Raw genomic sequence first — 10071 nt, forward strand, 5'->3', positions numbered from 1 at the left:
CTGAGGGAGAACATTTTAAACCTCCAAAGGCATTTGATTGTCCTAAGCAAAACAATTCTATCAACATCTTTCGAATTTTATTTCTGAAATTAATGCAAGCACATCCTTTTTATTGTGAGCATTAGCCACATGACTATTAGTTTTATTTCACAACAGTTTCATTGTTGCAATAAGGCAAGAAATATCAATAAGCAGTGGAAGCTTTCTCTAACAGGCTATTTTCTGTATTTCTGTAGGGGTGACACTGTTTTATAACACTGAATTTTTAATTTCACAATATTAATTTCAAAGACCACAATGTTCTACTCTACAAAAAGCTCACAGACATTTCATGTCCTTGAAGACATATTAAAAAAACACACTGATGAAAGATACTCAGACCAATTCTGACGAGACTAACTTTACCCCCACAGGCATTAAAGGTCCACCGAGGCCCAAAAGCTTTGAATCAGGAAAGTCAAATATTCATTCATTGCCCTGCATCTAAAATTAGAATACACGTGCAACAAAAAGGAAAAGTTGATTCATTACCTATATCGCAATTACCTATCATCTTCCTGAAAACAAACTTACATGTGTCCCTACTTCTCAACATGAAGCCTGAACTGAATATCAAATCCATTATAATATGGCTTCATTTGTATAACAAACTTTTTTTTCTATCAAAGGTCACGGTAAGATAGAATTAAAAGATAGAACTGTTTTCACAAACTTTTTTAAGCCCATGTTTGTTTGTTTGTGTGGGGGGGTATGCGCATACATACATTTACCATAATAAAAATATATATGAAATATGAATGCTTGATACCATCCCTAACTCAATCCTGACTTCTGAATAAATCTCTTCAATGGATTTCTATTGCTTGCAGGATCAAAACAAAACACAGTATGGTCTACAATGATCCACCCACCGTGTATGGCCCAGCCGCAGTCTCTCCCAGCCTCATCTCACTATGCTGCCACTCAGCCTTGCCCTCCAGCCACTCTGGTCCTTGGACCTCTATAGGAAACAAAAGGATTTCTCCCAAGTTGTCTCCCCCAAATATATGCCAGACTTAGCTACTTGAGAATGACTGTATACTTGGAAGTCATCAGGAGTAGATTAGGAGTCATTCTCCCTAAGAGTTATCAGCTGTCTAAACCAAGCAGACACCACTGTTTATCACACAAGTATCACACACTCCCTTTTGATAAGGATAGTAGTTGTCTGTTTTCTTATAGGAGTCACCAGAGAGGTCAAACCCACCCAAGGATGACCAAGCTTAGGCTGCCATCATGAATCCAGGGTCCACCCATCTTGTCACATGTATACCCCTAGACCTTCCCATTCCTATAGGCACACCCCTAGCTCATCCCTTCCTGCTACGCTTATGCCTATCATAGATCCCCTTCCTACAATGTGTATGCCTATTGTACTGCCCCTACCTGTAACGTGTGATTCTGTAATGACGTCCCCCTAAAGTGATATAATGGTTGGTCAGCAATAAAGTAGAAGCTCTCTCCGGCTCCCAGGGCCCAGGATCTCTCTCCGGCTCTCCGAGGCCTGGAGGATCCCCAGTTCTCAGTCCCCGAGGCTGCTCCTACTCTCGTGGCCGGGTTCCCCCCATGAGGACCATCAGACGGGGCTGAGGTCAGCAATGCTGACTCCATTACTTGACTCATCTTTTTACTCTCATGTTCTCTATGACTTTATTACAATCTCTACTTATTATCGCTATACAATTGCGCCTACAGGACCTGTGATGATTTGTGGGGAACCCCTCTCCCCTTAACCCCACAGACCTCGGCTCTCGCCAGGATCCCTAGTGCCATATAAGCTTTGCATACTGTTGTTCTCTCCTCACTCATATAGTTCATAGGTTCCCAAACTTATTTGGCCTTACTCAGCACACGCATGACAATGAAAGACTTTGGTCCTATAGCTCACAATCCAGCTCCCCCTTGATCTTTCCGTGACCTCAGGGGGAAGAATCGGCCACCTTAGGAAACAATAGATTCCCACACATCCTTCAGTGCTCAGGTAAGCATTCTGGAACTACCAGGACGTGGCCAAATTCTCCTCTTATTATTTTTTGGAACCATAGTTCTACTCTCTAGCCTCTTTCACAGATGCATCATTTTGAGTATGTAATTAATGGCTCTCTCCCCTAGAGGGTGACATCTTCTGTACTAAAGAGAATTAGGCCGTAACAGAAATGATCAATATTTGTTGAAAGAATAGACTGATGAATAAGCCTTACTTTTACACTAGACACCAAATATGGTACCATGAGAAGACATCGACAACCTTTCCTGCAATACATCTCTGGTTCTGGAAAGCCTTCTAGACTTCCCAAGTCTGAACTGAGTTAATCATATTTAAATTATCTGTCTTGAACTTTTGTATACCCCGAAACGAACACAGTACAAGGAAGCATAAATACTAAGTATATTTCAAAGCACATATTTTTGTATAGGGTTATACATTTCTCTGCATTGAGTCACTTATTGCTGTAAAGTATTAGCAAATACTGCTGTACCTTCAATAGTACTGTAGGGAGATGCAGGAAGTGATTTTTCTCTAACCACAGAAGTAACCCCTTTAAAGGCTGTAAAACTGCAGTACATGTGAGAAGCCAACACACTGGCACACAAGACACCCGACCAGCTAGGAGGGGCATGCGAAACAGGCTCAATCCAGCCTCAGAGCACGGGGCTGGCATGTCCTCAACGTGCTTCCTTGCTGCTCTCAGAATCTTTGATTTGACACCTTTGTTAATATTAAGCATATTACCACACGTCTTAACCCCCTCTCTTCAGCTTTCACACTTATTTATCAACTCTTTCTGTGAAAATTTTTTGCACTGCTGGGAGTGCAATCTGCTTCTTCCAAAAATTACCTGTAGGGAACGTGTCCGTTGTCGAAGGCCCTCGGCAAAGTGGACTGACACAGAGGCTGCAAGAATGGACTCAAATATAAGAACAATTGTGAGGGTGGCGCAGGGCAGGGTGGCACTTCACGCTGTTGTCCATAGGGCCACTGTGAGTTGGAACTGACTCACAGCACCCAACAACTAAGCGTTCTTTCGCTATGTGCAGATCCGATGACAGAGTTGGCTTCCGATTCATGGAGACCCATACCTCACAGGATCGGATCGCCACAATCCATCAGGGTTTTCACTGGCTGGTTTTTAGGAAGGAGATTACCAAACCTTTCTTCCTGTTCTATCTTAGCTGGGAAGAGCCTGGACTTTGCAAAAATGCCCTAATTTCTAGATAGGACTAAAGTGTAATAAGATATAACAAATAGTCAATACCCTTCTTTTGTCAAAACGAGAAAACATAAGCAAAAAAATTGATATAGTTATTTTATGGTTCTTGAAATGTTACTGTGATATTTTTACTTGACTTAGCAAATACTGCTGTGTGAGCAGAGAAAATTATTTTCAACCTGCTGAGGTAGCATGTTTGTTTTTATCCGCCCTTTATGCTGGAGGCAGTCAAGTCTACAGGCAGTTGAAACTAGATTTATAGGTAATTTGTAAAAAAAAATCACTGTGAACAGCACCTTGAAGCCTGAAAACTTGTACAATTTAACAGGATATCCTATAATTTCTTAGCGCTTTAGTGTAGCAGCAAAAGCAGCAAGGAACTATACAATATATTTGGAAACAGAAGGATACCAGGCTTATTATCTTGACCACTTTTATTTTGCTACCAAAATACATTTGTTACAAATGTTCATTAAATAAATAAGAAGTCTTTTTAAATAGGAGGATATCACCAATAAGTTCCACTGAAAACTGGATGTGAGGCAAACTGGCTTTTTTTAGTGATCTTCAGTGTGATTAATTCCATCTTGTCTAAAAAAGCGTTTTTGTTTTAACAGATCGAATCACTTCCAAAAGGAGTCCTAATGGCACACTGTAGGATAGGCTTTACACAGCTAACCGTAAGGGAAGTGGTTCAAAGCTACCAGCAGCTACCAAGGAGAAAGGCAAGGCTGTCTGCTCCCAGAGAGATTTACCGTCACGGAAACCTTCTTTAGGGTTGCTGGGAGTCAAGAGTTGACATCATGGGAGTGATCTGGGACTTGGGTTCGGGGATTCTTTGGGATCCCTTCCAAAGGAATATACCAAGACAGTTTATATCAAAGTAGTCATAAACAGCATTTTGTATTTCTACATCATAAAAAAAATGTAGCACTTAACTTACAACCTTATAAAGAAGTATCAATACTCATTACACTGATAGCTCTCTCTAAAAAAGGAGCCTGAGTAGTGTAACAGGTTACGCATCTGGCTGCTAACCTAAAAGGCAACAGTTCAAAACAACCAGCCACTCCATAGGAGAAAGATAAGATTTTCTACTAAACTCATTAAACTAATTTTTACTAATTTTTATATTCTATTCATGTAATCTAGCATTACCGTCTCAGAAACCCACAGGGCAATTCTACTCTGTCCTATAGGATCCCTGAGTAGGACTGGACTCTACGGCAGTGCTTTGTTTGAGTTTTTATCCCTTAGAAATAAGATAAGCAAAACAAAAAAAAGAAAGAAAGAAGATGAGCAGGCAACTGTATGACACTCTTTGGACAAGCTTTTTTTACATCTATCTCCTATCTCCTTATCTATAGCTCTGGGTGTGTACCCAAAACCAAACCCGCCGCCATCGAGTGGATACAGGGTTTTCAAGACCATAATCAGCCTTGCAATTAGTACTAGAAGCTTTTATTATTATTATTATTATTATTTTGTTTTGGTAAAAGTGTATTATGCAGCGTTAGGTTCCCGCTGGACAACTTCCACATAAACTGTTCAATGACATCAGTTACATTTTTCACACTGTGTACACATTCTCCTTGTGATCTGGTCCTTCCATTTCCAGTACTCTAGTTTGCCTGATACTTTATCTCTCAGCAGTGCTTTAGTGTTGGCCTTTTGGCTTCATAAACAGCACCATTCTTATGGGTTACCTACACTGTTACTGTTTAAGTATTAACCATTAGTGAATTATTAGAAGGTATATTTATATTGACACCACTGCTAAGCTTGTTTCTCAACAGAGGACTGAGCTTACTCACTGGCAATCTCCTGAGAAATGAATGTCTCTCTCAGAAAGCTGAAACCAAATAAACGAAAAAGGCTCAAGTGTGAGGAACAGAATGGAATCTCTTGGTGTTGACTAGCTTTGTACCTCGGAGGAAGTAAGTGAAAAGAAGCCCTTCTTCTGTCAGCTAGGAATTAAGATATCCCTGAAAAAAAGAAAAGTCCTGACATGTTCCAGCATTTGGAATAACTATCTCAGGCCTACCTGTAAAATCTAAGAAGCCCTTCAAGACAAGAAAGCCATAATCACCTTATAATCCAAACTACATTGTGCTTCTTGCTTTCTCCCTTTATCTCATGGTCATTCTCCACCAGCACATTACTTTAATATTTGTATCATCTGTAGCCATTGCCAATCCTTTCAAGGTAAAAGAATGTTAAGAGAGCTTGGTATCTGGGCCGGAGTCTAGCAGCATGGGGCTACCACAAAAAGAAAAGACAAACCCAAAGTGGGGGTGGGGGATCTCAAAGAGGGTGCAATAAGGTACACTGGGAGTGTGGTGGGCTACACATTGAGGTGCGAGCTGCGAATCGCAGTCAGAGGTTTGAACCCACCCTTTGCGTCTCGGCGGAGAGATGCAGCTGCTTACTCCCTCCCACAAAGGTTTAGTCTCTGAAACCCAAAGGGGTTCTGGGTTTGGAAGAACTGTCAGGGGAGATGAGACACAGACTGATCGGTAGGAGCTGAAGGCAAAGCACAGTCAGGGCAGTGGTCATCACAAGGCAGAAGAGGTCCAGCCACATCAAACGTGGCGACTTCCTGAGGGCCAAGAGCAGCAGCGGCAGCTTGCTTTACAAATGTTTTGGGAACGTTGATCAAAGCTTTAGCAGAAACAATGCTTTGAAAGCTTAACCAGAGTCCTCCACCACATTACTGCTCATTCCTCTCATCACACGATGACAATTTCCAGAAAATTCTGGTGAGAAATCATTAGACATCCACCTTACACCCTGATTTGGCTCTTTGACTTCTTTTTGTTTGCTACTCTTAAAAATCTTTAAAAGGTATCCGTGTTTCTTCAGTTAATGACATAAATCTTAACGTCTACACTGATATGGTTAAGACTTCCAGAACCCTCATTTCCTCAAGGACTGATGATATGGCTGGTATCATCTTGACCTTGACAAAGCTTATGTTGTGAAATAAAGTTTATAAGTATATATTTCTTAATCTTTCAATTTTCATTTCCCACCCACTTTTCAAAGTCCCCACATAGAATCTCCCTTAAAAAAAAAAAGAATGAATATACACAGGGGGGAAACAAAAGAGTAATATTGTTACAAAGCAAGTTTCCACTCAAATCTCTCAGCAAAGCTTTCCCATGCATGTAATTAAACAGAGACACACGCACAAACGCTAAGGTACCAATTAGTGAATTATGTAAGCATAACCACTACACTGTGAGAGCCCCCAAAAGTTTTAAAGTTCAAATCGGCAAAACTAAAGGAACAAAATATATATTACTGTAAAGTTTTCCAAGGCAGTGGATTTCAAAAGATTGATTTTATTGTAAGTTTTTATTTTGCTTTGTGTGAAAGTTTGAAGAGCAAATCAGTCTTTCACTGTACAGGCCAGGCATGCTTGGTGAAGCAGAGGGTCAGCGAGAAAGAGAAAGACCCTGGGCGGAATGCTGGCACTGGCTGCAACAACAGGCTCAAACCAAACAACACTGGTGGGGACGACACAGGAGGACAAGGTCACCGTCAGTAGGAAGCAGACTTGCAAGGCACCTAACACAACATATTTTGTTTCCTGTTGTTGACTTTAATCCCTACAGTGAAGCAGGGCTTAGCCCACTTCTCTGTGTCTATCCAGCCTTCTTTCTTAGCCCATCCTGCCTTCTAGAGTTAGTCTCCAGGCAAAAGCTACCCTTTGATGTAGACGGGTTGATGGTTCTAAGGAACGTAGGTCTCCCTGGTGGTATTGTTCTGTGTATTAAACTCCAAACCAAATTCCCTGCCATCAGGTCGATGCTGACTCCAAGCGACCTTATAGGACAAGGTAGAACTGCTCCTGTGAGTTTCCGAGGCTAACTTTTTACACAAATAGGAAAACCTCATCTTTCTCCCTCAGAGCTGCTGGTGGTTTGGAACCGGTGACCTTGCAGTTAGCAGCCCAACTACGCCAAGAGGGCTCCCCTTCACTGTGACACCTATCTAGTTGGCTGAAAGTTGAACCACAAAGGGGCAGAGGGTGTGTTTCCCTGGCTTGAAAGGTGACTAAGGACCATAATGCATCCATCTTTATAAGCTAGCTGTACTCTCTGAAGCGCTTGTTTTCAGAAATAAGCTTTCAGCACTAAATAACTTACTACTTTATTTTAGGCGAAGCTGTTAGAATAGATTTAATCCGAGTTTAGGAATATTAACACCGTTTCTTTAAGTCCTACAAGTGTTTGTTGTCCTAGCGTTGAAACTCCTACAGGTCAAGGATTAGCCTTAGAAGCAAACCAGGAGACCTGGGGGTGAGATGGGTTCCACGCTCAAAGTTTTTACCTGGCAGTGGAGCACTTGACCAGAATTAAGTGCACAGAAACCTGGGTCCTTAGAAACGTGGTTGCGTCAGTGGCAATAATAAAAAACAAAACTCCCTGCTGTCGAATCAATTCTGACTCATAAAAACCTTATAATGGAAAACTCCAAAACTAAAGGGAAACCTGGGGTGTCCGGTTGGAACAAACTGGTCAGAAATTCTTCCTAGTACTCTTCTCTGCCTAAACCCTCAGGTTCTATGTTTTAACATAAACAAGTCTCTACTTAAAGATAGGAACTAGCACAAGCGACCTGCAAGCTTAGGTGCAAAGCAACAAGCCTAGTCTGCTTCAAGACCCATCAGAAATTACATGAAACTCACAAACTCCTAAGATGTTTTACTACCCCAGGGAAGATCCCTGGTTTACAGACAGAGCCATGGGCAGTAGTACGGAAGAAACACCTAAACAAATAGTTTCCAAAACCAAAAACCCACTGTTAGCAAGTTGGTGCCAATTCCTAGCAACCCTAGGTCAGGGTGGACTTGCCCCTGTGAGTTTTCCAGACTGTAACTCTCCAGTACCAAGTCGCCTCTCTCTCCCAAGGAGCTGGTGGTATAGAATTCAGCCCTGGTGGATAGCATCCCAAGGTGTAACCTCTAATAACCAGGGCTCTTGCAAAGTATCAAGTGCTATAGTAAAGCTCTGCGGGCAATATAGCACAATAGAACAAACATGATAAAAAAAGGACTCTTCAAAAGTAGGTACTCAGGTAAGACATCCTGGCTTGGGCATACCAACGTCAGGGGCATTCTAAGGTCAATTATATGACACGTCACAGACAATCTGCAACGTAATGTGATCCCTGGCACTAAAGATACAAAGAGAGATACCGTTCCCTGCCCTTAAGAAGCTTAGAGTCCAGAGATAACAATGAAGTGTGTGTGTGAGATCTAGGTAAAGAGCATTTCTATAGGAGGCAAGGTCATCCTGTGAAAGTAATGAAAGACTATACGAGCTTGTGAATAAAATCATGCTGCTAATTTGAAGAACAAAGGGTCAATATTATGAGAAACGGGAAAACTTAAAGAATGAGCAAAAAAAGAAAATCCAAGTAGCAGCCTTGTTATTAAAGAAACAAGAGATTCTATTTCAAAGTACAAAAATAAAATTGAAATAAGGTGTGTTTTTAACTCTATAATTTGTTGTGTCGTGGAGTTTTCTACTCAAAGACTGAAGAATAGTTCAAAAGCAGCAGGTCTGGAACCAAGACCCCCTTACACTTAACACTCAACTACCAGTTTCTAGCTCCATCATCTTGGACAAGTCACTATTAACCTCTTTGACTCACCTCCTCATTTGTAAAGTGGAGTGAAGAGCAGGAGAGGCAGGAGTTGCTCAAACTGCTTTCAAATAACAGGTGTGATTATTCCATTCCTGATTAAAAACCCTTTTTATCCCTATTATTTTATTGGGGGCTCATACAACTCATCACAATCCATACATCCACCCATTGTGTCAAGCACATTTGTACATTTGTTGCCATCATCATTCTCAAAACATTTGCTTTCTACTTGAGCCCTTGGTATCAGCTCATTTTATCTCTTCCCTCCTTGCCCCCACCATGAACCCTTGATAATTTATAAATTACTATTATTTTTGTCATGTCTTACACTGTCCGACATCTCCCTTCACCCACTTTTCTGTTGTCCGTCCCAAGGAAGGGGGTTATATGTAGATCCTTGATTCTCCTATCTCAGTCATCCACTGCCTCCAATCTGGTCCCAGGCTACCTTTCTGGTCTTCATCCTCATTGGACACTCTTCCACACCCAGGAGTAACTTGGATCTAGCGTCAATTCCACAAACCAATAAACACTCTCCTACCTCGAAGCCGCATCTCCTTGAACTCACTTCTAGAAAGCCTTTTCCTCACTATCTTCCCAAGTCCACTTCTCCAGGAAATTAACCAGACCTGCCCTCCAATTCCACAGCACACTTGCCTGCTCCTCTGAACAACTTCCAACTATTCCCCTTTTGTGTTGTGTTGTGTGTTTGTGTGTGTGTGTGTGTGTGTGTTGGGGGGTGGGGGGGCCAATGTAAATGCTGCCTTTCTCTTCTCATTAAGACCGTGGACTTCCAGACAGCGAAGACAGACTTCTCGCCCAGGTTCCTACATCTCAGCCCATCTAGGCCTGAATGAAGGTTGCTACCAAGTAAACTACATGTTTATCACCGCAATGGCCGCAGTTGCACCAACTTGGACGTCGCCTAATTTTCGATTGCTTTCGGATGCTAAAATCTTGACCTGCAAGCTCTTTAAAAATCAGAACAAGGCCATCCTTGCAAGAACAGTTCCAGGGAGCACCCACGCAAGTTCACGCCCCGATGGTGCTGTGCTTCCGAAGTTGCGTGTGCGCGGCGGCGGGCTGCCCCACGCTGCTCCCCACGGGACTTTGAAATATGGAGAAGGAGGAGGTGGCCCGAGCGGCAGCGCAGCGGCGCCCCGGC

This window comes from Echinops telfairi, unplaced genomic scaffold (genome assembly GCF_000313985.2).
Source record: "Echinops telfairi isolate 266 unplaced genomic scaffold, ASM31398v2 ScPeMD7_11;HRSCAF=52, whole genome shotgun sequence".
Lineage (NCBI taxonomy): Eukaryota > Metazoa > Chordata > Mammalia > Afrosoricida > Tenrecidae > Echinops > Echinops telfairi.